This window comes from Temnothorax nylanderi, unplaced genomic scaffold (assembly GCF_030848795.1).
Source record: "Temnothorax nylanderi isolate EJ_2023f unplaced genomic scaffold, tnyl_v1.0 TNYL_tig0139_pilon, whole genome shotgun sequence".
NCBI lineage: Eukaryota > Metazoa > Arthropoda > Insecta > Hymenoptera > Formicidae > Temnothorax > Temnothorax nylanderi.
In genome coordinates, this window is record NW_027249201.1 from 72,299 (window position 1) to 79,819 (window position 7,521).

The 7,521-nt window shown below is 40.4% G+C and overlaps 1 long non-coding RNA gene across 1 annotated transcript in view; it reads right to left on the reverse strand.

The window, feature by feature from the left end:
- The window catches only part of LOC139777120 (uncharacterized), a 43,318-nt gene extending 36,252 nt beyond the window's left edge, over window positions 1-7,066 (reverse strand). Inside the window, exon 1 of the long non-coding RNA XR_011719277.1 lies at window positions 6,836-7,066. This is a non-coding gene — a long non-coding RNA (uncharacterized lncRNA). The remainder of the gene's footprint in view (window positions 1-6,835) is intronic.
- Window positions 7,067-7,521: the final 455 nt, after the last annotated feature.

The following is a 7,521-nucleotide window of genomic DNA, read 5'->3' on the forward strand; positions in this document are numbered from 1 at the left end:
TAAAGAGAATTAAGAAGCTATTATCACTTGGGTTTAGAATAGGAAGACCCTTGAATAGGAATACGAAGATACCACTTGGGTTTTATTTCTTTAAAGTAGTTGCATAACAATTATCTTTCAAAGCAATATACATATTCTCTTGGCGCAATTTAATTTAAAGATTTCACATCTTTTTTTGAAATACATGTCACTTGAGTTAAGTTAGGTAATATAATTTTGTGAAGAAGAAAATAAAGATTTTACATCTTTTTTTTTAAATACATGTCACTTGAGTTAAGTTAGGTAATATAATTTTGTGAAAAAGATATAAAGCTACCACTTAGGTTAGATACATGTCACTTGAGTTAAGTTAGGTAATATAATTTTGTGAAGAAGAAATTAAAGATTTTACATCTTTTTTTTTAAATACATGTCACTTGAGTTAAGTTAGATAATATAATTTTGTGAAAAAGATATAAAGCTACCACTTAGGTTAAATTTTGAATTTACAAAATACATTGCGTGTACTTGGCACTTTTTTTTACCTTTTTTGAAAAAGGTAATTTTGTACTGATATCACCTATTTTGTAGTGTTAAGCAAGGATCTGCAAAACATTTTTATTTTTTATTTTTTAATTATTTACAAAATTAGCAATACCAACAAATACATAAAAATTAATAATATTTAAGTAAAAGTCAATTATACATTTCTCACAAAAATTGAAAGAACACTAAATTTATCTTTAAAAATGAATAAAATTTAAATTTCAAGCTTAAAACCTCTACTTCCGAAAGGTTACTATTATTCGTCCAATTTTTATTATGTCATGGCATAATTTTAATTCTGCCGCTAGGGAATTTTTAAGTCGATTCTTATAAATCAAGCTTGAATTTGATGTCTAGGTGTCCCAGGTTGCCGATAACGAGGTCCACATAGTGCGCTCCATAGTTTTCGGTGTCCAGGTGTATTAATACCTTGAATTCGATGTCCACGTGTTCCAGGTTGCCGATGACGGGTTCCAGATAGTGCGCTCCATAGTTTTCGGTGTCCAAGTGTAATAATACGTTGAATTCGATGTCTAGGTGTCTCACGTTGCCGATGACGAGGTCCACATAGTGCGCTCCGTAGTTTTCGGTGTCTACGTGTATTAATACCTCGAATTCGATATCTACGTGTCCTACATTCAGATTTAAAGTTATTAATACACCTAGACACCGAAAACTACAAAGCACACTATGTGAACCTCGTCATCGGCAACCTGGGACACGTAGACATCGAATTCGAGGTATTATTACACCTAGACACCGAAAACTACGGAGCGCGCTATCTGGACCTCGTCATCAGCAACCTGGGACACCTAGACATCAATTTCAAGGTATTAATACACGTAGACACCGAAAACTACGGAGCGCACTATGTGGACCTCGTCATCGGCAACCTGGGACACCTAGACATCGAATTCAACGTATTAATACACGTAGACACCGAAAACTACGGAGCTCACTATCTAGACATCGTCATCGGCAACCTGGGACACCTAGACATCGCATTCAACGTATTATTACACCTGGACACCGAAAACTACGAAGCGCACTATGTGGACCTCGTCAGCGGCAACCTGGGACACCTAGACATCGAATTCAACGTACGATTACACCTGGACACCGAAAACTATGAAGCGCACTATCTGGATCCCGTCATCGGTAACCTGGGACACGTGGATATCGAATTCAAGGTATTAATACACGTAGACACCGAAAACTACGGAGCGCACTATGTGGACCTCGTCATCGGCAACCTGGGACACGTAGACATCGAATTCAACGTATTATTACACCTGGACACCGAAAACAATGAAGCGCACTATCTGGATCCTGTCATCGGCAACCTGGGACACGTGGACATCAAATTCAAAGTATTAATACACCTGGACACCGAAAACTATGAAGCGCACTATCTGGACCTCGTCATCGGCAACCTGGGATACCTAGACGTCGAATTCAAGCTTGATTCATAAGAATCGACTTAAAAATTCCCTAGCGGCACTTTCTGCCAAGCGTAGAGAACCTTCTTTTCTGGCAGCGGTGGTAATACGATGTAAGGATACGAAATCTCTCCAGATAAACATGAAGCAATTGACTCTCAATATGTATTATATATATAACTAATTTACCTAAATAGAAATCTTCCTCCTGACCGATAAGTCTATCGACCTTATTTAATTTACCTACTAGATCGATCGAAATACGCGCGCGATATCGAAACTGGCGATACCTGCGCCGCCAGCGTCGAAAAAGTGAAAGTGACGCGATTCCAGCCAATGACATGAGAGATGATGAGAGACGGTCGACGTATCTTACGTATCTTACGTATCTTACGTATCTTAATTAAAATTTTTCACATTTGGACTTTGCGTCACAATATCTCCGCTCGTAGGGCACGTAGCGGAAAATATTATAGGAGATACCCCCCCAAAGTCGACCCCAAGCTATCGATCAAGCCTACTTAGAACTTGATCCGTTCACTCGTTATCGAGATCTCAACATCTTGGGTACTCGCAACCCGTCGCGTCGCGTAAAAGAGTCACGGTCGGTCTCGCTCCGCGTGTACTTGGCACGAGACACTACCGTGTCTCTTGATATATGTAACATTTTTAAAATTTTTACTCAATAATATATACTTATAATGTATACTCTTGATAATATTATTACTCCTGAAAGAAAAAAAGTAGGGGAGACCGGGGCTAGTTGTCACACTTTTCAAATAGGGTAGACCGGGGCACGTTGTCACATCGGCTTTATTTAAAAAACTAATAACCAGAGGGCAGCACCCGTCATTCCCAAAACGTGTTAGTGTATGCCCATCTTTGGTGTGTTTACAGTGTTGAGATTGCTCCAGCCGTGTTGACGTAAAATCAACTTGAAAGTTTTTGGGACCGTAAGTAAAATTTTATTGTCTAATATTCAACGTACTGGACATGAAGCTTATGTTTTTTCAGAATAGACCTTTATATTATCTTAAAGTATGTACTTTTACCTACCGCGTGCAATACCTAACCTTATGAATATCTCAAACGTGTCGGCCATGAGGCTGTTTGGAGTAAAAAAATGCCCTCGGGGCACGTTGTCACGAATTTTAATGTCATAGGTGCAATTGGGATATGGTGCGCTCCTACAAACGGAAAACTGCGAGAGCCGCAGTAGTCGATCTAGAAGTAATTCGTCTTGCTGTTAACGATCAATAAGTTGCGCATTCGAGTGGAATTCTTGTATTTAGATTAAGACGAAAACTTCGTGCTTTTTGTACTTTTTTGAAATAAAATAAATGTTTCTGTGAAGGATTTTACTTTTTTACATTGCAGCGCACTATAATATATTGATATTTACGTTGAATACAGTTTGGATAACATTTTGCATGCAATTACATTTGATGTGACAACGTGCCCCGGTCACGGGACACGTTGTCACAAGCGACCTGTCGTTATTTATTGTTATGTAACAACTGTAGAGTAACAATCACACAAAATTCGATACTGTCCAATTGAAGCTGAGGGTTCACTCGAAATTTTGGCATATCACAGTACTCTCAAATATTGAATGTAAAAAATACAAAAAATATTAAAAAAAATGTGTGACAACGTGCCCCGGTCTACCCTACTGATTTTTAAAAAAATGTTAACAATATTTTATAATATCGTATACTACTTTGTAATGTAGCTACATCCTTTAGGTGTAAGAAAAAAAATATTAGACTTTTATATATTTATACACAAAAAAGTTATTTAATTCTAAGCAAAACCGCGCAAATGTGACAACTTACCCCATACCCAGGGTTGGTTATCACATGACTCTGGATTGATTGTCATGTATCTTTCATGTAGAGGAAACATACGACAAATAGTTCCTGTTTTAATATTTTATTAAATTAGTGCCAGTTTTTGGTAAATTTAACTTAATAATATATTGCAGCATGAATTAAACGAAAAATTAATAATTTTCATAAACTTTGTAATATAATGCTCATAAACTTAGAGTAAATGAAAGAATAATAATTCTCATAAACTTTGTAATACTTTCATAAACTTTGAGTAAATAAAAGAATAATAATTCTCATAAACTTTGAATCCCATCTCATTTGAGACAACTTACCTTGAACAGTCATTTTGAACAAAAAGATTATCCAGAGATATATATTTTTTGACCAAACTGACTTTAATATCAAAGATTCTTACATTAACTTAACTCGACGTTTCGACACTGGTTTTGTGTCCTTTTCAAGAGATTTCTAAAATATACATAACGAAAAAGATTATATTTATAAACTATGTTGCAATGACGGTTAACTAAATACAGGAAAAATTATCTAAAACTATAATAGATCTATGACCAAAAAGAAATTACGACTAGTAATTCCAAAAACCAACGGAACAATAAAAATAGAGGCAAGAAAAATTTACTCACGATCTCCAATTTTTAAAAAGTGCTCGGTAAATATCACATGCGATGTTTTTGAAACGAGCTATTTCGTACACCCGACTAACACGATAGGAGCAACTTACTATAAAGAAGAATATTCCACTCAATCTATTAAGTGAGATATAAGCTTTGTGACAACTTACCCGTGTGACTTCTAGCCCCGATCTCCCCTATTATAGGTACAAACTATCTCAAAATTATTTAATATCGCTATTTTTACCTTTCTATCGTACACAATAGAAATGTATACCATATATGACACTTACTAAATAGATTACACTAAAGTTCTATCTTACATGTTTTACATGTAACAAAAAGTGACTAAGAATCTGTGAAGATTAACTGCAAAATAAAAGTTTATATACTAATCTTAGTATCGCAGTTAAGCGATACATACCAAATCTTTAATTTCAATTATTACATTTATGACACGTTGTGCTACGCTGCCGCTTTGTACGTTAAGTTAGCCAGCAGCTAGTAATTCCACTAAATTGTAACTTAATAATCTAGATATATCGTGATGGTTCACGTTGTCTAAAAATACCCAAACTTCCTCTAATATTAATTCTTGTATCTATCGTTAAACTCCGTAAGTAACGTAATAACAATCTTGTTTCACAATCGGCAAAGGTAGACAAAGCAAAACACTTGTCGATCCGAGATGCGAGTACGCAACTCGATATGTAAAACCGGTAGAAAAATGCATTTCGCGAAATGCACCTCGAGCCTCGAGCGAAAAGATGTTTCGAGCGTTCTCGAGGAAAGGAATACTATGGGGGACATAAATTTCGCATGCGGAGGAATCAAGTGGTAGGTACAATGTATCGCGGCAGGACTATACTCCGGCGGGGTTCTGAATGATAAATGGCCTTCAGTGGACTGGCTAATGAGTCGGCTAGACTGACTTGTACGACTCCGCGTTGGATTTTCCAGGCGCGAAGGACTGCGGGACTCTCCGGGTGCCGCTACCGGGGAGGTGACGCTCGCGGGAGTAGCCGTCGTATCATCGTTACGGGCGCTCATTATTCAAACTTACCGCGTTCCATCTATCTCAGTTTTACATCGCGGGAGGATGTGAGCTGCGTGACGATGTCGGCGGCTCGGAATCCCCCGGCATGCATTATTCACAGTTTCATATTGAAATTGCACGAGGGGCACACACCGCTGCTTCGCGCGCGCGCGCGAGGAAATGGAAACGCATTTTATCTCTCGCCTCGGCGACAGCCCGTCAAAGCCGCGCCACGTGACAGACGGCCTTGTTTCCACCTACAAATCTACCTGACGTTTCTCGCCGGTCGCTACCGAAAAGCCTCGGCGAGAGAGAAACGAACGTGAAATTTGGCTCGCGTAGCGTTTGCGGAGGATATAAATCATCGTAATAAATAGAATGCGATAGATGTATATCGTGATGTATTTATTTCGTCATTCTTACACACATCTTGCACCAACGTGAACATGCGGCAAATAGAAACCGGAAGTAAATATCGGAATTTCGAGAATTTTGACGCTTCGGAAAACGTCAATCATGATCTCTTTTTTTTTATGTTCAATAAATTGCTCCGACGACATTTGTTCGTCGCCTCGATAATAATATGTACATAAAAATCGTCACAATAAACTCCCAGTTTCACATGCGATTGCGCAACCCCCATCGGTCATTCCTTAGCCCCACGGTGACGTACATCCATTAACTCGAGTGTCCCCCTAGTGACGTAACGCCAAGGTGCGTCCCCATACCTGTTTCGAATAATGCACGCTGCGAACAATGACGTGTGGTGATGTATGTGGGTTACGGGTCGAGCAGCTGTTGCTCTCGACAACTGGTTCCTCACACTCCCGTGGGCGCTCACAATGTCACAATGACGTGTGAGCACTTGTGACAGCATCGTGTGGGTACTACATACTACATCGGAGTTTGTATTACAAGCGCTTGGCTGCACGCAAGGGTGCCGGGTGGCGCGACTCTTGACGCTCGCGCTGCACAACATGCGCATTTCCAAAATACGGCCCGACGAGCGTGATTAGCTACTTTTAATCCGGCCGATGCGTATAGCTTCTCCGATCCGAGAATTAAAAAATATCGCACGCAACTGTATATTACCATGTGTAACATTTCGTTATTATAATAGTCTGGCAATTTTTTTTTCTTTTTAGTTATTTACAAGTAAATTCTTACAATTCCTAAATTAAGGTCTATAGAAAACAACAGAAACGCGCGCGCGCGTATGAAGGGAGAGAAATGAGAGAGAGTGAGAGAGTCATTGTTAATGACTGTACGTGGACGTGTTGGGTTAGGGGGAGTCAATATCATCGACGACACGTCGACGGTCGAAATTCGCCTGCCTCTCGCCAACCCCATCGAGACGTATATTAATCTTACCAGCATGTATAACACGATACCGGGCGATAAGTAGTCCAATTTGGCAAGATACGTCACGTGAACCCATCCATGTCGAACTTGGCGCACTATACGCTTTGTAAAGCCTCGGCGGCTTCGCCCTTCTCGACACCCGTGCGCGCGCGGCGTGGCAGGGCCGTGCTGTGTGTGCAGCCGGGGCTCGTATTCGCCTGGCTATCGAGTCTGGATCACGTCACGTCGCGTCGGATCGCGTTACGCTCTCGACACTGATCGGAGATTAGCGCCGCCAAACCCCTGCCACGTTGGCTCTTTCTCTCTCTCTCTCTCTCTCTCTCTCTCTCTCTCTCTCTCTCTCTCTCTCTCTCTCTCTCTCTCTCTCTCTCTCTCTCTCTCTCCTCTCTCTCTCTCTCTCTCTCTCTCTCTCTCTCTCTCTCTCTCTCTCTCTCTCTCTCTCTCTCTCTCTCTCTCTCTCTCTTTCTCTCTCTCTCACTCTCCCTTCAATCCGCACCTCGTCCCTACACTCCCGCGACGCTGCGCCTGCCTGCCTACCCGGTACCCTATCCACCATCCCTCGGATTGCATTCAAATCACGCACAAAGAGCTCAACTTGAGAGCTCTTCTCGTAACCGCACTAGTGCCGCGCCTATCTGACAGCCGCATCTAACGGATTTTTAACGACCTTTTGTTGGCCGAAAAAAGAATGCATA